This window comes from Panulirus ornatus, chromosome 65 (assembly GCF_036320965.1).
Source record: "Panulirus ornatus isolate Po-2019 chromosome 65, ASM3632096v1, whole genome shotgun sequence".
In the NCBI taxonomy this organism is placed as follows: Eukaryota; Metazoa; Arthropoda; class Malacostraca; order Decapoda; family Palinuridae; genus Panulirus; species Panulirus ornatus.
This window is the reverse complement of record NC_092288.1, coordinates 1,300,917-1,324,796: the sequence shown is the minus strand read 5'-3', so window position 1 is coordinate 1,324,796 and position 23,880 is coordinate 1,300,917. Positions and strand designations below refer to the sequence as shown.

At 39.3% G+C, this 23,880-nt stretch overlaps 1 protein-coding gene across 1 annotated transcript in view; it reads left to right on the top strand.

Annotated features, from left to right (window-relative positions):
• Positions 1-23,880, top strand: part of LOC139746597 (ADP-ribosylation factor-like protein 2-binding protein) — a 139,082-nt gene that overhangs the window by 88,633 nt on the left and 26,569 nt on the right. Inside the window, exon 4 of the mRNA XM_071658001.1 lies at positions 9,152-9,279. The gene's annotated coding sequence lies outside the window, so the exon portion shown is untranslated. The remainder of the gene's footprint in view (positions 1-9,151; positions 9,280-23,880) is intronic.

The following is a 23,880-nucleotide window of genomic DNA, read 5'->3' as shown; positions in this document are numbered from 1 at the left end:
CAAATATTAAGAGGGTGTCGCTAACTTGTAAATACGCACGTGGATAGACTGGTGGTCAGTGACAGAAAACTAGAATTTAGAGATTGAGTAAAGATGAGGACACGAGATATGACTGGTGATGTAGGGACAAAGGTACCGTAATAGATGACGTAAACTTCATGACCCTTGAGGGATACACAATAGGAAGGCAAGATAAAGGAGGCAGATGGAGGTTTCGTTCTGCAGGTAACCTTAAGTTTCATGAAGTCCTCGAGGAAATTGGTCTCTTCACGAGATACACATTAAGAAAAAAAATTAGTTGGTAGGAAGGAGGATAATGGTTCTTATATTGTACAACACTACAAATAAACCAAATTAAATCTGAGGCCTAACTAACTCGAAGTTGAGGTACAAGACTCTGGTATCTATAAAGAAGTAAGCCAGTTCTGTGGTCAGGAGAGAGAGAGAGAGAGAGGGTGAGAGGAAGTTCCAGAGTAAGTGTGGTGCCGATGGTACATAGGTTTGGTGAATTATATAGTGAGGGACTGAGGATTGTGCCAGTAGAGGAGAGGTCTTCAAGGAGTAGAGAGACATGGCTCAACTGTCAAACTAAAGTGAATAGAGATGCTTCATGGAAAATGAGCAAACGATACATCAACCTAACAGCCTTTTAGAGGTCTATGGCTGCAAGAAATAAATGCTGCAAGATAAGGGACGAGCAGAAAATGGATTGTGATAAAGTCAAAAGAAATTACAAAGCTGTTTCATAAACAAAAATACAGTAAATTATCAAAAGAGGAACAAGTCTCTATACTGAAAAACCCTCTACCTATAGCCTTTCTAATTTTAAGTTAAGTGTATAAACAAGGCGGAACCCTGAATATTTTTTTCATTCACTTCCACTTTTCTAATGCGAGGAGCTAAATGCCAGATTATTTCAGTGTTTCCTCACGGTGGACGAAGAAGCACTCTAAACACAGGAGAGGTAAGAAAGGGGTAACCGTAGAAAATTTTAAGATTACCCACCAAGACATAAACAGGATGATAAAGGATATGAATCCACATACGTCACATGACCCTGAGGAATGTGCAGACACATGATAGACTCTATGAGCTGCTGTTCATTGTCATTGGAAGAAGGATTTCTCCCAGACGGGTGAAAGAGATTAAATATCATACCTATATTTAAGAGACTAGGTAAGAAAACTGCACTAAAATACCGTATGATGACTCAAAGTTGTAGAATAATGGAGAAGATGATCAGATCATAATTGCGTGAATACTTGCCAGGGGAGTACGTACCTAGTTGTGAGAGAGTGAAGGTTACGAGACGAGTTATCATGCAGTACAAACTTGCAGGACTTCTACCACTGGGTGAGCTTTGGACGAGAGTTGCGAGTGGACTCTGTAGTTGTAGACCGGTGGAGTACTCTTGGCAGTGCTCCTCGGTTGAAGTTGTTGAAAAAGAAAAAGAAGAAACTATTGGCGGGGATGCTGAGGACTTCTATTGATCGAAAATTACCTTAGTGAAAGGCAGCAAAGGAAAAATGTCAAAGGTGACCGTCACATTAGATCATAGGAACTACATGGCTTAGTCCTGGGGCCTTTACTTTTTCAGAATCATGTTGATGCCATCCACGTCTTAAATCACTTGTAATCACATGTTTGTAATGACTTATTTGTACTGTACGGGGAGGGAGTTTTACACACGTAGGCCTCAACTCTTGAACACTGCTATCCTACAGCCTCTTGAATTTATGTATGTCGCCTGTATCAAGCATGTCCTCGGTCAGTCTGTTCCAATCATCTACTACTCTTTTACTATTAAAGTATTTCTTTACATCCTTATTTACAATTCTCTTACTTGCTTTCATGTCTTCTGGTTCTACTATCCCTACACCTCTCTAAGTACTGTCCACTTCGTCGATTTTTTTTTAACCTTAAAGGTTTGATTAGGTCACACCAACTCCTTTCTCTTGCAAGGAGGGTAAATCTAAAACCTCCACCTTACCCTATAGTTGAGCTCTTAATTCTGGCACCATCTTTGTTGCCCTCCGCTGGACCTTCTGAGTTTTTTTTTTTTTTTTTTTTTTTTTTAGGTGCGGTGACCAAATCTAAGAAGCCTCAAGTAGTATATGGATAGTTTGCTAAATATTTCTTTATTCATAATTTTGAAAGATTTTATGATATTTGTTGATATAGGACTCTGGCGACAGGTTAGGGATGATGTCATCTCCCAGTGCCCTCACACACAATCTAGAAGCTTACTTCATGTTAGGTAATAATCATATTGAGGCCGCCGTCTTTCGCATCGTTCCATCCTCATTACATTTACAAGGATTGAATTTCATCAACCACGTCTCAAACCAACTTTGGAGTCTGTTTAGGTCCTCTTGTAAACTGCTGCAATCCTGTTGGCTTTTCACTTCTCTCGACTTTTGCATCATCTCCAAACATATTCAGGTAGGACTCTATACCTTCAGGCATATCATTAATGTAAATCAAGGAAAGTTAACATGGTCCCAGAACCAAACCCTGTGACACTCTTGGCTGATCTTGTTTTGACTGATTGGTGTTGATGTATTCTTATAACTAAATCCATACTATTCATTTCTGGTTTAGGCAAAGCTGGAGACCTTTAGATTAACCTCTGAAGTAATACTAGTGATAGATATTAAAGATTACTTGTGTAAAGTATCTAACAACCTGAGAATTTATGTGTGCAACTGTGATGGTGTTGCCTCTTGGTTATATAAAGAAAGATACGCTTCCCTTTCGCAGTGGTGCACTTTCATTCTCTGGTTTACTGCAGCTGCTCACTTAATAGTCTTATCTAATCACGCTTACAAATTGGGTCTCTTTAAAAAGGATATAGGTAGAATAAAGCAGTGTTCATAACCAGTTAAGGCTACGTTTGAATTGGAGCCATTTAGACAGGAAGTACTTGAAAGTTAAGAATCTTAAGGACATGGTAGAATTCGTTGGGATGTCTATTAAGTGTGATAGATCTAAGCAAGAGGAAGAAAAAAGAATAGTACATTCTGAAGATAAAAACCTGGAGACGGCAAGGATGGAGCAGCCCCACTGTTAGTGCGGAGAGGGTAGGATGCTAGTGTTGTTAATGGTAGTGATGTATCCAGGTGTGGATGGGTTAATAGTAAAGAACTGGAACTGAAGGATCGCACAAAGGAAAGTGCATCTGATATTGTTAGAGTCGTGGAAACAAAGCTTATCAAAATGAATAAGCTCTCACCTGCACTGCCCAGAGGGGTACATGACAGGGAAATGGGAAAGGATAATATGGTGGATGTTAGCAGCGTTCACGATTGTTTAAATCTCCAAATTGACCGAGAGATGTGCAGCTGTGGTCAGAGACTTGGCTGATGAAGATAATTCGTATACGACCATCATATTACAAGGAACAGATTATAAGAATCAACAGTGAAGGAGACATTTTGATAACCAATTGCAAATGTATCCCCCAGACCATCACATCGCGAGAATTACTAAGGAGATGAATTGCTTATTATTAGCAGTATTGGCTAGAGTACCTGAATCAGATCGTGTTGATGGTTTGCTTTCGAATGATGGTTAGCCAACTGCGGACGTCACGCTAACGGTACCTTAATTTCCGGGTAGGGAGATATCAACGTATAAATATCGGTCTGTGTTCCATTAACAAACTTGTAGTGATGAAGAAATTGCCACGTAGTCAACGGCTAAACTATGTTGATTTTAGCTTCCTTCGTTGTTGTGGCGACACCCATCAGGATCCACCTATATATACTGACTGTTACTCTATCTTCGCTTACTACACTTCAGGTCGATCATGTATGTTGTGATGCATCATCTTAGCTGCCATTACCAATGGGATGATGTGCAACAAGAATTGTGTCTGTGATAAATGAGAAAATGTGTTAACGATGTCATAAGATTCATGAGATAAAACCCACATCTTATGTAATTTCTCGGTAAGTGAACTACATATATGATTAGTCAATGCTACACCTAAACAAAAAATGAAGTATTTTCAAAAATCTCTCAAAACCTGAAGGGAACGAACTGTTTCTGAGAACATTGATATAGCATGACTATGTATGATGAATGATGATGTGTTGATATAGCATGACTATGTATGATGAATGATGATGTGTTGATATACTATGACTATGTATGATGAATGATGATGTGTTGATATAGCATGACTATGTATGATGAATGATGATGTGTTGATATAGCATGACTATGTATGATGAATGATGATGTGTTGATATAGCATGACTATGTATGATGAATGATGATGTGTTGATATAGCATGACTATGTATGATGAATGATGATGTGTTGATATACTATGACTATGTATGATGAATGATGATGTGTTGATATAGCATGACTATGTATGATGAATGATGATGTGTTGATATAGTATGACTATGTATGATGAATGATGATGTGTTGATATAGCATGACTATGTATGATGAATGATGATGTGTTGATATAGCATGACTATGTATGATGAATGATGATGTGTTGATATAGCATAACTATGTATGATGAATGATGATTAGTGTTGATATAGCATGACTATGTATGATGGATAAGTATAATACAAGACAGTTGGAAGTCACGATACTTTCCTTAATTCATTCATCACAAGTTGGACACGTGAGATGCCGACCCGGAGCAGCACAACTTGTGACTTTCTTTGTTCCGTTAACGTAACGGTTCGTTGAAATTTGTTGTTTAACGGTCGACATTTTGCTTCATATGAAGAAAACGGACGAAGAGTATTACTCAGTTTTCTTTAGTAAATTTGTGTGGGAATCTCTTCTATATGAATATTATATTCCACAAAAACCCATTTAATACCGAAAGTTCAGAATGACGTTACTCTACCTTTAATACGATGATTTGTCTTCCAGAAGGCGAATAAAGTATGAAAACTTAGTGTAAAGCTCAGTAAAATTGATGGAGTTGTGCAGCTAGCAGACTCATGCTTGTGCCGAGCGATGAACGAAAGTTGATTTGTTAAATTTCTTCCTGTGTCTGGTGCTCGTTGACACCACCGTCAGTAGAGGTCGAACGGGTCACTCAGTGTGTCATGGTTATTGTTGACCATACGATTCTGGGCCACAGCATCCCCACCCCAACCCATGTGTGTCTGTGGGGGAAGGAGGCACACAGCCACTGGAACCACTTCAGATGATTCCGGAACTCAGTTCCTTACCTGTTGACCTAAATCTGAACCAGCCGTTACGACAGCCTATACTTGTAACGAAATACAAAACAAAAGGTACTGCTAGACAGACCTGGAGAGGAAGACGTCACAAGATGAAGTATCAGTCCCTGAAGCAACGTGTATCAGGAGAGAGTCCATCATACCCAGCGTGTCACATCCCCAGTGCCTCGTGTGGGTCAGATCCTTCACTATCGTCCCTGGATGTTTGTTCATAAACAACCTTGAAGCTTCCTGTGGTGTGCCCTCCATCTATATTGCTTGTGGTGGGGGTCAGCAGGCCTGGCTCTGGGTACACAATATGGCCTCTTCTTGACCTTCTCTGTGAGTTCTTGTCATTTCAAATGAGAATATTCTAATATAAATACGAAATATATTCATAGTTTATTACGTATACCTAAATGCAGTTCTCTTAATATCTTCCTGCGATTTGTTGGGTATTACCTCGATCCCAGTACTCGTGCAGCTTGTTACCTGCCACAGTATTGTGGTATGGAGGAGGCGCCTCCTCTTAGTGTGACTCATCCTCATCACTTGGCGATGATCTTCATCCACCGAGTCTCACACCAGCTCTGGAGGTGCTCATGGTTCCTATGTATGATGGCGCATAGCCTTGCTTTCCATCCATCACCTCTCCGAGGACCGTAGCATCATGAACTAGAATATTTTGCTATACACCAAATTCTCCCCTTAGGCATGTCATTACCTTGGGTCAGCCATGCCCACGACTGTCATAGCCACTGGTAACACCAACCCACTTTGAAAAGATTTCTCTGACATGCGTCTTCGTTCCTTTTTAGTGGGATGATTTTCGACCCACCAGAGGTGTGTCCGGCTTATGACTCCATGAAAATCCGGTTTCATTTCCCGCCTTTCACGTGGGAATGTACAGGAAGACATAGTCCATCCACCTCGTATGTCCCCAGCAAAGCTTACTCTGCCATAGTGTTGTAAGGAAGTTGTGCCTTCGGGTCATTCACCCCCAACCTTACTGTCATGAAGCCTGAGTCAAGCTGGCAGCAGCCGCCACACATACCTGCTGCTGCTGCTATCTTCTCGAGTACACGTGGACCACGGCGCCCTTCGCCCGTACCCTCACTATAAGTAACAGATGAATCATCTGACGTCAGGCAGAGCCCGATGGCTGCACCACACCAACGAGCAATGTCTTGTTTACATTTTCATAAAGCAAGTGGTAGTGCAAAAATTACCCTTTACTGAGCGATTTTTGTTTATGTATACGACTTTAGTCTGTCACCTCTGCAGCTAATAGTCAGCTTTATTACATCAGGTTAAATGCTGCTACGTTTTCGAAATTTTGACGTTAACGTCAACAACAAGTGATATGGTAATGTTGGCAACGAGCTACAACACAAACGTTCGTCAGGATCAAGTCATCCTTTACTGTCCGCTAACGTTCACTCTGTAGAGCACTTCACGCCTCGTTAAGGCTTTTATTTCTTAGTATGTTTATAAATCACATATTTGTGCTTATGAGATATTTGCATCAATATCAAAATTCTTGCCGAGGTCACGTCAGGTCAAGCGTTGTTTATCACCGTCAGAGGTCACACCTTGGCATGACCGACACACCGTGACCACGTCATTTTCTTGGTCAACATACGTTTTCATACGGATAATTTACTTATTTTTAATCTTTTCTTTTACAGTCAAAAACATAGAAGATATGCAAGTTAATCATGTGTGTCTGATGCTTGGTGCTGCGATGATATATATCAATAGACTGTTATATTTCCTTCTTGTACCTCCCCTGATGATGTGACCATTACACGAAAGTGCACTTGGGAACTTACCGTGTTTCATTTCCCTGTCGATGAGAAGCAATATATATATATATATATATATATATATATATATATATATATATATATATATATATATATATATATATATATCCTTTTTTTTTTCATTCTTTTAAACTATTCGCCATTTCCCGCGTTAGCGAGGCAGCGTTAAGAACAGAGGACTGGGCCTTTGTGGAATATCCTCACCTGGCCCCCATCTGTTCCTCCTTTTGGAAAATGAAAAAAAAAACGAGAGGGGAGGATTTCCAGCCCCCCGCTCCCTCCCCTTTTAGTCGCCTTCTACGACACGCAGGGAATACGTGGGAAGTATTCTTAATCCCCTATCCCCAGGGATATATATATATATATATATATATATATATATATATATATATATATATATATATATATGTCATTTGTATTTGTGTATATAGGGAATAAAATTTGAAGACTAGTGCATACGTTGATTTAAGTAGAAGCCATCATCTAGGATGTAGACTGGTGCTAGCGGTATGGAGGCCGCACCAGGATCTTCCCTCCTTCTCAGGAGGATACGACTCATAGCTGGCCATAAAATTTCTCTCCAAACTCGTAAAGATTTTCGGAACGACAGGACTTGCGTTTGTGGACAGCTGACGATGGTTTGCGGATTGTTTGATTTGTGGGTCGAGTTGGCTCTCGTGTGAGACAGTTTGACTGATGTGAAGCGAGTTAACTCTGGTGTGAAGACGAGTCGACTGCAGTATAGTTGAGGTACCATCAAGACGAAATCACTGTTTGGTAGACGAATTAACTCATGGTTGTTGAACGAGTCTCCTGTAGTTCGTTGTTGACGTAATTGGAGACTGCTTTGTCGAGGAGTTCATTTTTTAAGGTCGAGTTCATATTCGAGTGTAAACGAGTTGACTTTGGACAATGAATAGTAATGTTCATAATGGTTTGTGGATAGTTGATACAGAACAATGGCCAGCTTATTCTGCTCTGTGAACATTAAAAGTGGCTAGAAAATGAATTAGAAGTTAAAACGAAGAAGCAGTGGAATCATTCTCTCTCTCTCTCTCTCTCTCTCTCTCTCTCTCTCTCTCTCTCTCTCTCTCTCTCTCTATCTATCTATCTATCTATCGCTATCTATTATCTATCTATCTATCTATCTATCTATATATATATATATATATATATATATATATATTTTTTTTTTATACTATTCGCCATTTCCCGCATTAGCGAGGTAGCGTTGAGAACAGAGGACTGGACCTTTGAGGGAATATCCTCACCTGGCCCCCTTCTCTGTTCCCTCTTTTGGAAAATTAAAAAAAAAAGCGAGAGGGGAGGATTTCCAGCCACCCGCTCCCTCCCCTTTTAGTCGCCTTCTACGACATGCAGGGAATACGTGGGAAGTATTCTTTCTCCCCTATCCCCAGGGATAATATATATATATATATATATATATATATATATATATATATATATATATATATATATATATATAATACGAATAAAGTGCATATGAACGCGCACCTTCATAGAACATACAAACCTCCAACAGCGTTGATTGGATGGTCTTGATTAGGGCCTCAGCTGCCCGTGCCGTCGCAGCTGACATACAAAAGTTATGACAAGCTAAGGTGTATGTGTATATACATACATAGGTAGAGACGTTGTACATATATACAAGGTCAAAAAACGGGGCAACCCAAATGTAAGCCTGTCCCTGTAAAACACAAGGAGTAATCACATTGTAAACTACTAATAGTTCTCTTATATCCTCCGATCTACATAATGGATTCTCATAGAGAATCATTTCCCTGTGGTAGGTACAAATATCTATATATTTCAAGTTGATAGAGATTATGACTTACATGAATTCTTTTTCATTTGACTTTCGTGCAACACTGCGAAGCGTTGACATGTGTAAGCAGTTGACAGTTGCTGTGAATGACAAGTTCTCCGGAACAAGCACAAGTATACACATGTTTATAAAAGGCATTTAGTTATAACAATTCGTGATGCATTGCGTATCATATCACAAAAGTAGATCTATCTGTTTCTATATTGAGTATACCTTCTTAACAGCAAATCATTGCCTTATTTCCCTGTAGTATCTGCGTTTGTTTCTTTGGTGTTTCAGCGATCCTGGGCACTCGCGGCTGCCAGTAAGCCGGCACACTTTCCTGGAGTGGTGCATGGCTTCCATCAGCTGACCCCATGCCTCAGGAGTGACAGGTTACGGGTCATGGCCGCCCACTGTGTTTTATGGTATGTTTCTAAGTTGTGGTTCTTCCTGCCGTTATACTCACATCCACAAACATACAAGAGCACATGAATTTACACAGTGAATATCGTAACATATACACTGCATAGATGTAGACGGTGCATATTGTAACATACACGGTATATATGAACATACACAGTGCATGTTCACCGTACATATTATAACAAATACAGTGCATGAACATACACCGGAGATAACAGATACAGTGCATGGACGTACATCGTACATATGCACAGTGCATAAACATACACGGTACAAATTATACACAGTACACATTATAACCGTAAACATATATAAGAGTGTATGACTACACAGTATATAAGATACACATATGCTTGAACATACACAGCACATACTGTAACACAGTGTTACGGTTATGAGTATGAGGGAAAGTGTAGGGCTAATCAACAACCAATTAAAACCTCAACTTACCTTCTCTGGCAGCTCAAAATGATCTAAACTTTGATTTTATGATTTTATGGTAGCCATTTGGAACATAGATAAGACTTGGTGAGTTACTGGGTCCAAATGAACGTAAACAATGCCTTAGCTTTCAAATGGTCAGAATTGCCAGTTATCATGAATTATCTTAATTCCGAGACAGTGTTTACATTTATAATGCAAGAGATGTTTGTGTATATGTTATAGCCAGTGTTTGTCCCAGAATAAATGATTCTCGTAAGGTTGTCATGTCGTCGTGTAAGCTGATGATTCTTTTACTAAACAGGAATCGTTTACTTTTACGTCTGATTTCAAGTAAATGTTCGTGTTAGAATACAGAACTTTGTTGAACTTCGCCACAGTTCTCATTACACTTTTCATGAACCATATTTAAATGACATTTGAATTTTTTGTGATGACGTGATTGGTTTGGAGTTATACCTTCACAATATTAGAATGTAACACAAGAACACAAAGTTCGTCATAAAATGGCTGCTTTATTTGGCGGAGGTATTACCTGTGAGAGTTAATTCATCGATGTCACTGTGGTTGTGAACGTGTAAATCATTGGAACGGCCATATAATGTGTAATTGAGTTGTGAGATTCAAACTAAAGATATAGCCATAACGACAGCATGACACGTCGACAGGTTCAATATAATACGTTTTATCGCAGTTGGCACATTTCAAAAGACAGGTTTTTCACTTCAAAATTCGCAAGTATTTTTCCTTGTCTTCTGTTTCCCTTTTCGAAACCTCTCTATATTTCAGTTAATGCCCGGCCTTCGTGTGGACTAAAGCTCGAGACTAGAGTCTCCAACACAATTTTTCATTTGTCCTTTGTTGATGATTTCATAATGATCATAACCTTCTAATTTCGAAATAAGTACTCTCGAGTGAGTGATTAATAGCATAACGCTTTAATGTACAAGGTTATGAAGGACTTTTATTCCTTATTTAAAATGATACGAAAATGTGTCATTGCAAGATCTGGCGACCAAACTGAACGAAATAGTGACGTTACGATGACGTAGTGTTTTCCCTTTCTTTGAAAAAGGAATGATTAATAATATTTAAGGTCTTGATAAAGTATTTGATAATGGGAGAATTATTGCATAATGCATTTGCTGTATAGTTCGCTAACTTTATGTTATTGAAATATATATGAAGGGGAAGTGACCTTAGAAAAAATTGGCGCATTAGCAATAATAAAAAATGCCGGAGGCGTCACACGAACTTTGGTTTCTATCTTTGGATGTTGTAGTGGCAATGTGAAGGTGCGCGGAGTATAGGGTTACTTGTCGGAATTGTGGTGGATATCGTCCTGCAGAAGGCAACGTAGTTTCGACTGAGGAATGGTCATCACAGCTGGTACAATACATGAGGGTCACTGGTACCCTGGTGGTGTTTCCATGTAAAGATAAGTTGATACTGGTTCCTTATTTTCTTGTTTTCAATCCATTTGCGTGTCAGTTGTGAGCCCATAGTTGTCGTAGTGTTTAAACTAGGACCAAATATTACTTCCTCCCCTCAGAAGTTGTGTGACACGGTGTCATCACAAGTCACAATAATTTAGAGGTAGATCAAAAACAAACTAATATTCCTGAAAGTATTTCAGGTTTCTTGTGTTCTTTTTCCCCTTCTCTTCAGCACTGTGCCCTATAGTCCACAACTTCATTAGTTTGAGTAGTATCTTTAAACGAAAATAAAATGCAAAGAAAATTCCAAAAAAGTGGGTACTGTCCAGGTGGAGATAAGGCCACTCACGTAATTAACGTCCATTTTCATAGAAGTTGAAGAAAGATGTAAACAGTGAATATTAAGTGTTGCAGGTGTGTAATTGTTGGCGAGTTCCGCCGCTGAACCAGATACATTTTATCAACTTTCAGATTATGTAAACAAAAGGCAAATATCAGATGCTGAAAGAGGTGAGATGAAATTCTCATTAGTGCTGTTGATTCTGGTTGTTTCAGCTATTACGTTCACTAACCCTGATGATCAGGAACCTCACCACAGTTGCCTTACTGAATATCGGAGAAATACATTTCTTCAAAGCGCGATGACTAATGTTTACCTACCTTTCTATCATGTTATCCCACATGTTCGGCGACCCATGATTGAAGCCCGAATCTTCAGGGCGGTGAGTGTGTGCACAATAGAACAGTAAGGTTTAGGACGATTTTCAGGTTTATCAAAATGTAAAATTCTAGTTATTGATATTACGGGAATCTTCATGAGCATCGCTCAGGCGTCACATGAGTACACGTTACGTCAGTTTATAGTTGGTCGTCAAACTTCCATTATCTGTCTTACGGTATGTATGCGGCTGGTCGAAAATCGGGATTGCGATGAGTCAAATTTACTGTACGTCAGGATATCGAAGTAACTCAGCTATCTCGCAAAATATTGTATCTTGAATTAGCCCGTCAGCAGGAGTCCATATTTTATGTAATCATGCATATGTCCGTGTAGCATCGGTAAACACTCCAATGCGTCCGTCATCCTCCATATAATGCAAAATACATTCTACACCCGACACGCGCTTGTATTTTAACTTTCTAGAAGGGGAAACAGAAGAAGGAGTCACATGGGGAGTGCTCATCCTCCTCGAAGGCTGATTAGGATGTCTAAATGTGTGTTGATATAACCAAGATGAAGTATTCTTTCACCCCTATCCCCAGGGATAATATACATATATATATACATTTACACATACACACACATACAAATACATACGCACATACACACACACACACACATACATATATATACATATGAAAAATGTAAGAAACAATTTAGAAAACTGAAACTTCTAGCTTGAAATGAATGAAAAAAATGAATGTCACATAATGGTTCAACCTCTGGCTATGGAAAAAAGGAAAAGTATAATCTATTTACACAAACGTCAATAGCAGTTCTCATCAATTTAACCACTGTATCAATAGGCTTCAATGTCTAAGCTACATTTTTCTCCAATTTCACTATTTTCCTTCACATTTTCAATTGTGTCTGAAGGAATAGTGGCTCCAACAATGTTGTATGGTTGCGAGGCGTAGGCTATGGATAGAGTTGTGCGCAGGAGGATGGATGTGCTGGAAATGAGATGTTTGAGGACAATGTGTGGTGTGAGGTGGTTTGATCGAGTGAGTAACGTAAGGGTAAGAGAGATGTGTGGAAATAAAAAGAGCGTGGTTGAGAGAGCAGAAGAGGGTGTTTTGAAGTGGTTTGGGCACATGGAGAGGATGAGTGAGGAAAGATTGACCAAGAGGATATATGTGTCGGAGGTGGAGGGAACAAGGAGAAGAGGGAGACCAAATTGGAGGTGGAAAGATGGAGTGAAAAGGATTTTGTGTGATCGGGGCCTGAACATGCAGGAGGGTGAAAGGAGGGCAAGGAATAGAGTGAATTGGAGCGATGTGGTATACAGGGGTTGACGTGCTGTCAGTGGATTGAATCAAGGCATGTGAAGCGTCCGGGGTAAACCATGGAAAGCTGTGTAGGTATGTATATTTGCGTGTGTGGACGTGTGTATGTACATGTGTATGGGGGGGGGGTTGGGCCATTTCTTTCGTCTGTTTCCTTGCGCTACCTCGCAAACGCGGGAGACAGCGACAAAGTATAAAAAAAAAAAAAAAAAAATATATATATATATATATATATATATATATATATATATATATATATATTTATATATATATATATATATATATATATATATATATATATATATATATATATATATATATATATATATTATCCCTGGGGATAGGGGATTAAGAATACTTCCCACGTATTCCCTGCGTGTCGTAGAAGGCGACTAAAAGGGGAGGGAGCGGGGGCGGGAAATCCTTCCCTCTCGTTTTTTTTTTTTTTTCCAAAAGAAGGAACAGAGGGGGCCAGGTGAGGATATTCCAAAAAAGACCCAGTCCTCTGTTCCTAACGCTACCTCGCTAACGCGGGAAATGGCGAATAGTTTAAAAGAAAAAGAAAAAATTATTATCATTATTATTATTATTATTATTATTATTACTATTATTTTATCTATTATACTTTGTCGCTGTCTCCCGCGTTAGCGAGGTAGCGCAAAGAAAGACGAAAGAATGGACCAATCCACCCACATACACTTGCATATACATACATGCCCACACACGCACATTCACATACCTATACATATCAACGTATACATACATATACATACACAGACATATAAACACATGTACATATTCATACTTGCTGCCTTCATCCATTCTCGTCGCCACCCCGCCAAAAGCTACGAACCAAGTAAAAAAATACATGCAATAATATATCTTGTGGGCTACGAAAGAAAATGTTAAACAGTGTGTTTACACGCATCTATAAAGGTGGAGGATATTATAAAGTCTACCAGTCACCGGTAACGTTTACAATGGTTGAGGTGCGGTTCTTGTAACGAGCGGCTTGTACCTGCTTGTATGAACTTGATGCATTTATAGGACTGAACTGTAGTTCAAGGACGAGGGATCTCTGGTGGCAGATAAGGATGACGAGAATTTGCAGTTGCTTCTTCCAGAAGAGCCTGATAAGCTCCGAGGGATGGATGTTAGAGTTGGAAGGATCTGTGTGTTGAACCCCTCTTGACAGGAGGCGTGAAAGAGACCGAGGACGATATTGCACGTCTTCTCCTACAGCTCCCACTGTGTCGTGTATATCGGACATAGGTGTCACACTTCCATTGTCGTCCTAAAGAATATATAAAAAAATATATGAATCAATAAAAGGGGCACGACTGTTGAATATATAACACCTACGACAGATTTTAGATGAAATAAGAGTGACAAAGAAAGAATTATGGATTAAGATCTCATGAAAGAAAGAATTAAGGTGTGATTTTTGCCAGTTTAGATCCTAGCGTTGGAAAAACTAATTTAAAACAATGTTTGGGGGGAATCAATCACTTAACTAAGTTAATGTATGTACCAGTATCATATCTGTAAGAGTAAATATGATATATTATTTTTACCTTGTGAAACCTTCTCTGCCCAGAGTGATAAAGGCTCGATGGCCTCACCAACCCGGCTTGGTCACACATTACGCCACCAGCAGAGCAACACACATTTCTACAACGCGTTACCAGACACAGTTTTACGCCAATGATTTACAGACAGAGAGTACACACACTGCAGATGCATGTAGCAAGTAGACATAGGCATAAACACGAATTTACACGAGGACACAGCTACAGACAAAGGGATTATATAAAGATAAAATGGTGACAACTTGAGCATGTCAGAAACAAATGTTACAAGTACTGACAACACATACGAAGACATCATCAGTTAACAAGTACAGGCACACGAAATGTACGTATACCTACAACGCTAGATTGGTCATGAAGACCCCAAGATCAGACAACCTCGATAACCCATTTTTTAGCGTTGAACAGAGAATGCATATTGAGGATTAGAAAAATGTTAAAATACATAAATATTATTAGAAATTTAGAAATGTTGTCTATATTAAGGATTAGAAAAATGTCAAAATACATAGATACGATTAGAAATATAGAAATGTCTCCATATGTAGTTCTGTTGTCTTTTTATGCACCTTGATCGTGCTGGGTTTCTCTGGTCATCATGTGTGATGGTCGAGAAAGAAGTGAGTAAAGTACATTAAGATATACCTACCTTGTGCGTTGCATTACGGAGTTGTGGTTTTTTTCTGGGCTCGGGGGCTCCGAGGCAATCAAATGTGTTCCACGTTAGTGTTGTATGTGTTGCTTTGTTTTCCGTCTTTAAGCTGTCAACCATATGTTATGGGAGAGAGTCAACTCGAGTGCCATTCAGCTCCCTCCTCCTCCGGCTATGTGTGAGTTGTGTTCCGCATTTTGGAAATAAGTACACATGACGAAGGCTCTCAGGCAAGACCTACTTGATTGCATGCGGCGCCCATGAGAACGTACCCTCCCCCCGGCTCTCCCTTTTCCCCTCCGTCCTCTCCCAACTCCCCTACTCCTCTCTAAGGACCCCGACCCCACCCCTGTGCTACCGCCGCCGTGTCTGCCATGCACATACTGGAGGTCAAGACGGATCTTGGGCTGTCATGGTGGCCAGAAAACGAGTTTCTTGGGACGATGGGTTGAGGCCACCAGAACGACGATGATTTTGGTCGTGTGATTCATCAGGTTAACAGTAGGTTGGCGATGGGTCAACATGGCGCATGCGGTCACTGGAGACTGAGATATTTTTCATAATATCGAACACTTGGCAACATTTGCGAGCAAGGAACAACTGGTGAGATCATGAAGAATGGCTGACCCAGAAACATTTCTCTTAAATATAGAAAAATTATGATCAAGCTCCTGATGTGGAGATATGGTGTAGGTAGAAGGTATGCTGTAGTGCTGTGGTGCAGGGTAGTAGTATGGCAAGGTGGTGTGGTGAAGGGTGGTCATATATAGGGAGGTGGTATGATGAGTGGTGTCTAGGGCGACGGTGTGGTGTATGTGGTCATGTGGCGTTTGAGGTAATGATGTGCAGGAAAGTAGAATGAAGTCTGTTGTTTATGGGATTATGATGTGGTGTGAGGAGGTGATGTGTAGGGAGGGGTGCTATGAGGTGATGATGTGGTTTAGGGAGGTGGTATGGTGTTATAGTGTGGTGTTAGAAGCTGGTATGAGGTGATGGTGCGGCGTAGGATGGTGGTAAGAGGTGATAGTGTGGCATGGTATGGTGATACGAGGTGGCATGGTGTAGGGTGGTGGTATGAGGCGATGATGTGGCGTAGGGAGGTGATATGAGGTAAAGATGTGGTGTAGGACAGTTGTAGGGGATAGTTGTGTGACGTAGAGAGATGTTGTGGTCAGGTGATGCAGTTATGGCGATGGCTTGTGGTTTGGTCTAGTCGTGACTTGGGTGTATGATGGGTGGCTGGCTGTTGGTATCATAGTGTAGGAGATGGGTGGTGGTGTGATGGTGGGTGGTAGTGTGGGTATGGTAGTGTGGCATGGACGTGGTTGGTTTCAGCATGGATAAAGTGACGATAGTGGTATGGTGATGAGTGGTATGGGCATGGCTGGTAGTGGTAAGGGTGTGGTGATGGTGGTGGTAGGGAGGAAGGGAGGAGCCCAGACGGACCCAGAGTACCTGATGATCAGCGCCCCTCCCGCCAGCCCAACCCCCGCCTCGTGTACCCTGGCTCCTCCCACTTTATTGATTCTTCCGCCCCAACCCTCACACCACACTCACAAAATACTGACAAAGATGGAAGGAGGGTGTCACTAGCAGGTAATGAGCAAACTAGACGAATTATATATATATATATATATATATATATATATATATATATATATATATATATATATATATATATATATATATGGAAAGATGGAGTGAAAAAGATTTTGTGTGATCGGGGCCTGAACATGCAGGAGGGTGAAAGGAGGGCAAGGAATAGAGTGAATTGGATCGATGTGGTATACCGGGGTTGACGTGCTGTCAGTGGATTGAATCAGGGCATGTGAAGCGTCTGGGGTAAATCATGGAAAGCTGTGTAGGTATGTATATTTGCGTGTGTGGACGTATGTATATACATGTGTATGGGGGTGGGTTGGGCCATTTCTTTCGTCTGTTTCCTTGCGCTACCTCGCAAACGCGGGAGACAGCATATATATATATATATATATATATATATATATATATATATATATATATATATATATATATATATATGGGGGGGTGAACGTAATCATATAGCTCTATTAAGAAATAATAACTTTACTAAATGATGTAATGTGTGACTTTGATCGAGCTTAGTCAACCTAATTTCTTCGTTCATCCTCTCAAATAACGAGCGGGAAGTCCATCCGGTTTGGTTGATAAATCTTATTCAAGTACTAAACTGATTTAAATAGTATTTCAGCTACATTTTCTTGCATTTTGACCACACAATACACGACAATTTCTGATGCCATAGGAACCCAAAGAGCCGTAGTAATAAGCAGTATATTACCCATTTAAATAATCTAAAGTAATGATTATGTTTCACAAGAAAGGCATAAAAGAGTTCATAACATTTTTCATCGCAACATGTATTAATCAAATGAAGACTAAAACGCATATCTGACTCGATTGCAAGCACCGGAATTAAATATTTCATCTTACAAAGCAACCGCTCTTGTGAATATCACGGGTTTTCTGCATCGTCAGTAGATTACGTCATTATGGAACTCCTGAAAGAATTAGTTAGCAGAAGACACGCGGTGGGAAAGGCTGAGAGACCATAGATTGTAGTGGGTGGTGACTTGTGTCGTGCTGGTTGTAGACACGCACACTCCATGATCTATAGTTACACATCCTCCAGCTGACAGGACCTCACCAAGTGCGTCATAATTTGTCTTTAAGAATGCTTACTGTATATTAGCTGTCTACGTTGCTGTGCTATGATCCTGTTGGCGTGCGGCGCAGTGAAAACATGGCATCAGGATGATCGATACTTAGACACTTGTTCAGGGTACGCGGTCTTAGAGATTTGAGGTACGCTCGAAAATTCCCTTTGTCTTTCAGAGAGAGAGAACAAACAAAAACAGCCTTGGAGATGTACAAATCGTAACATGATTCTTCTCCCTCTATTGTCGGTTGAATTTTTTACGACGAGATGTAACCTTACATTTGATAATGGCGGTCAATAAATTAACGTTTTCGGTTCGTGTTCCCTTAAAACCTTGTTTGTGCTGGACTAAGAAGTAATCATAATTTGCAAGAAATGAATGTATAATATGGTTTCTTACTTTTAGATTCATCCTCTTCAGATAGACTTTCAAATCCGTACAGAACATACCAAGAATTGTTATCAACGGTGTGATCAAAGCAAAAAACTTACAAATAGGTGCATCGTGATGCTTCACCTTGTTTGCCTGATTCTCCTACCGGCGGCATACCAGCTAAAGCCTTGCATTGCGTTGCTTCATGCTCCATACTCTTAACAAAACAGAAGCCTTACATTGTGGTCCATTATGCTCTCAACACTGTGATCATAACAGAAGCCTTCCATTCTGTTGCATTATGTTTACAACAATATGATTACAACAGAAAGCTCTGTATTATGCTGCATCATGCTCCCAACGGCGTGATCACAGAGAAGGCTTGTACTGCTACATCATGCTCCCCGTTTGTGCGGGTCATTTTATGAACTGTAGATAACAAATAAAACATTTCAGAACGGTGAACGTCAGAATGATTGAGACAGTTTGTCTTTTATGACAATCTCCGTGTACGAACAAGCCCATCAGGGGCGTGTCTAAGGGGGAATAGCGCCTATGCCAAGCACCGAAACTGCGCCCCTCGCTTGATTAAAAACTTACATACAGTGGGATGTATATAAAAATATATACAGTGTAATTATAGACTGTTGAAAAGTCAGGCCAAACTTAAATTCATATAAAGTCTTAAAGACTTCAAGAATTATTTGATCAAAATTGTAACGTAGAAGCGGTAATGCAACTAATAGTAGCAAAATATTACTACAGTTGAAAAGTAGGCGAGTTTCTTGTTAATCTCAGAAAACCAAGCCATTGAAAATGTCAATCGGGTAACATATGTCAAAAAACAAACCTCTTGAGTGGCGCCCTACCTGCCATTACCCTAGATACACCACTGTAACTATTGCCTTCAATTTTTGCTATTTTCTCAGAAAATAAGATTTCCTTTGAAAACTCATTATGAGAAGCATTTTTCATGCTGAAAACAAATCTGGTGTTAAGATAACGTTTAGTCATCTTTATGACATTCAGTTAAACTGTTAAATGAAGTCAGTTTTAAAAATGTTTCCTGATCCTTTGCATCGTATTTACTGGGTATGAATCGGCAATTGAGAGCATTATGATATATTTTCCATGATTATTTCAAGTACCGAAGTGTTTGAATATCTTGTCTTTAAATTTTGAAACGAAGTTTTTTAAGCTAAAAAAATTCCTGAACCATTACCTTCAATTTTTGTTATTTTTCTCGGAAAAACAGATTTCCTTTAACAACTCAATATAAGAAGTATTTTTCATGCTGAATACAAATCTGGTGTTAACGTTTAGTCGTCTTTATGACACCAAATTAAGCTGTTAAATGAAGTCAATTTTGAAATTTTCTGTTCCTTTATATCGTATTCACTGAATATGTATCGGTAACTGAGAGTATTACGATTATTTTCCATGATTATTTCAAGTATAGACGTGTTTGATTATCTTATTTCAAATTTGAAACAAAGTTTTTGGAGCTAAAAAATACCCTTCAATTTTTGGTACTTTTCTCTGTAAGATAGATTTCCTTTAAAAACTCATTATAAGAAGTATTTTTCATACTGAATACAAATCTGGTGTTAACGTTTAGTTATCTTAATGATGCTCAATTAAGCTGTTAAATGAAAATTCTAGAAATATTTTCTGCTCCTTTGCATCGTATTCATTGAGTATGTATCGGGTACTGAGGCCATTATGATATATTTTCCTTACTTATTTCAAGTATAGAAGTGTTCGAATATCTCATCTTTCAATTTTGAAGCAAAGTTTTTTTTGGAAAAAAATAAGCAATCGTCTGACAATTCCGGGCACCACTTCAACACTAATTTGGAAGAGTAGTACTTGAGGCTGGTGTCCTGCTTACTTGCATTTGCTTTTGAATTTCATTAAGAGCATGACTGTATACTTGGAATGAATTTATGGTGCAGAATACTGTTAGAGGTCGGTCAACATGAAGAACAAAGGGAAATAAACCTTGACTGACTTATAAAAACCTTGTTTCGAGTTCCAGTTTCAGAGTCCTCCATGAAAACTGAGGTTCTCAAGTACCACAGATTTTTCTGCGTGTTTGTTGTAGTTAATAACATTATGGACCTTTTTTTCGCGTCTTATCTTTCGGTACAAACTTGTCTCATTTCTAGAAGCACTATTTTGAAATTTCCGCAGCTTATCTTGACCAGGGCATTGTCCTGATAAGCACATTCACTTATTCTTCGTCATTTATAATGTGGTGAAACAGATCCTGCATTTTCCCTTCAGGCTATTGCATGATTTATGTTGACCTCTTGATATTACTTGGATCCCATCAATGACGCGCGTCGACCTACGAATGCTACATCCACCCACTTAAATCAACGCCCCCGCCCTAATTAGTATTTAAGCCTCAACTTCCGTCTCATCACATCATTATCTCGGTCTCCTCCCTCCACACGTACATCCTTTGTCAGTCTTTCATCAGCATTCAATGTCTAAATCATTACAGCACACACTGCTCGTCCCAATCACTCAGACTGCGTTTAGGTACACCTCGCTCTTACACCTTCATTCCGTTCACAATCAATCTGCCTCGCTACATAATTTGTGCTAAGAGATTTCATTTTCGGTACGTCCACCCTCTTCCTTTCTTCACTCCTCTGCTCAAGACTTGCAACCATTTAACACTGTTAACACTACAGCACCCTTGAACATACCCATCTATATCCTAACAAACACTGACTTTTCCTTCTACACCTTCCTTACCAATAACTTCATCCGTTGACATGTTCACTTGCAAGTACCTGAAGCACTCGTTTTCCTCCGGGTTTCCCCCCATTCAGCCCCTCCTGTTACAGGTCATAACCCTACCTTGGTGTACATTATCATAACTTTTCACACTGTCCCGCACCCAAACTCAAGCTTCTGGAGTTTATTTCTCAATTCCGCCATGGAGCTGTTATGTAAAGACTGACACTTCCCCACCGGACTACCAGTATACTGAACAACCACACCTCTCTCCATGACCCTCACATTTACCTCTCTCATCACCTCAGCCATGATGATATCACACATCGTTGACATAGCTTCACCTTTGCCTGGAACTATTCATTTACCCCTTCCTACAACCACACATGCCATACTTTCCTGGTAGAAACACACTGAATTTAACTTTCCTACCGCACTAAATACGTAAGGCCATCCCAAAGGCCAAAGATGCCTGACCAAAGTTGGGAATGCCAATTCCAACTGGAAATGTTGCAAGACATGAAGAAAATGACGTTATAGAAACTGCTAGATGAATTGTCATTTGAAATAAGCATTAATTCGAAATGTGCCACATCCCAAACAAGTACTCAACTTGCTTACTGTCCTGTTTGTGCCGAATAATAATTACAAGTCAACATTGTGCCCGTTTATGTCATCCTGAGGTAGATTATCAATAACATTTTCTTTGTCGCTACAAGCCACTTTGACAAATCTTGATATAAAAAGCGACTTTCATCTGCCATTTTTAATTAGAGGTGATTTAACTATTAAAAGTGTGGTTGCTAGGAACTGAATAGCTCTCTTGCCTCCTTGTTTGTGTGTGCTGCAATGCTTTTTGATAATAACTTAGGATGGCTGATAATGTATAGTAAAACTTGCAGAAACACATCTGCTTTGCCGAGCCATATATTATATCACATACTGAGCAATTCCACACAAAAACGCGGACCATCTTTATCTTGCTGAGGTTTACATTCAGTAAAGGGTACCTTCTTTTTACAGTAATCTTCATTAGTCACGCTCATTATACAATTGACATTACTGGACAACTTAGGATAATGCAGTGCATCAAAGCATTGCGTACCGGATGTGTTCAGTAGGGTTTCTAATTTCCTGAAAAAGGAGAGATAGTAAGGTCTTTATGTGCCTGACACATTACATACGCAAACTCAAAACAGTTAAGGAATTTCATAAAATGATAAACCAACCTGCACGTGGAAAACTTTAGCCCACATTATTACATACTCATATTTCATTGTCATACTATTACTTCGAATGTCTGCTGATTTTATTTTTTCAAAATTATTTTGGAAAATTCTATCATATCTCCTCACCTTTTTTATAATTTTGTTTGTCTTTCCCTCAATTTCTCATCTTTGATCAGGTTTGGTGGCCAAAACTGAATAGCATGTTTGAAATATGGTCTGAGGGCGAGTACATTATCCTTTTGGTTTGTAGCAACGAGGTGTTTTGGCTTTAATCTGTACAGAAAAGTTTACAGTAGTTAACGTTAGTACTGATTATCACTGCAAGGTTCTTCTCAACTTCTGATATATGTATACCAAACTTTTTTATACTTTTAATATCTTTTTATTTTTTTTGGGGGGGGTGAGAGGGTATCATAATGCATTACTGTGCAGTTGTCTTCACTGAAATCCATGTGATAAGTCTGCTTATGTAAATCCTCTCTGAATATTCAGGCAGTCATCCATTAAGTTTCCAAATTTCGTGGTCATATTTTGATTTTCTATTGGCAAGCAGTTTCTCTAGGTAGTTCATCTTCATGATGTAAACTACAGGTTCTAAGAATTAGCATTTTGATGGAACTCTAATAGGCATGTAAAGCAAGTTGGATTCTTCCATTTTATATAATCATTGGGAATTTAGTTAGCAGGAAACTTTGCTGCTAGAGAGGGTTTGGCTAAGGCTAGATATGAGCTCGTTGAATTTTTTGGCATGTTAGCGGGTCTAGTAGTAGTCCAACTCCCGAGGTCAGGAAATTGTAAGGAAACCTCTTCCTTCTGATTAAATTTAGTTGTATGAAGGAGGGGGTGTCATCGGCCAATGATTGTGATTGTTGACAATCTAAGTTGATGCTTTATTAAATTGAATACTCTTCATTCCTCTTCTCTATTAATTTCGTTGCAGGTTTTTTAGCTTTACATGGTAATACTTCTTGGTAGTGGATAATGGTAGACATCAAAAAGGCCTTGAATATTCATTTTCATTCATTTCTTGCATTCCTTAAATGTCTTATCATTCTTGCATGTTCGGTGTTAAATCATATGCATCTTATGTTGTTCTTTCATGCCGAGCAGTTGGCTACCGAATCATACCTGCTTTAACAATCACCAGTTGGCTACCGAATCATACCTGCTTTAACAATCACCAAATTTTTGTGTACAAATGTACCCCGAGCTATGTAGTGTTGGCCTTCCTTCCCCATTTCTCTGTCTTCATAAATCAGTGCTTATATTGATCCAGTCCTGGTTTTCCAATAAAATCATTGAATACCGAAATATCTTTGTACATGTCACACCTATGCGTATTCTCTTATGAAGTCCTCAAATATAATTACATTTTGTGTCCAATGTAAGTGTCATTACTGCAGATCCCCTTAACATCGGTTATAATCACT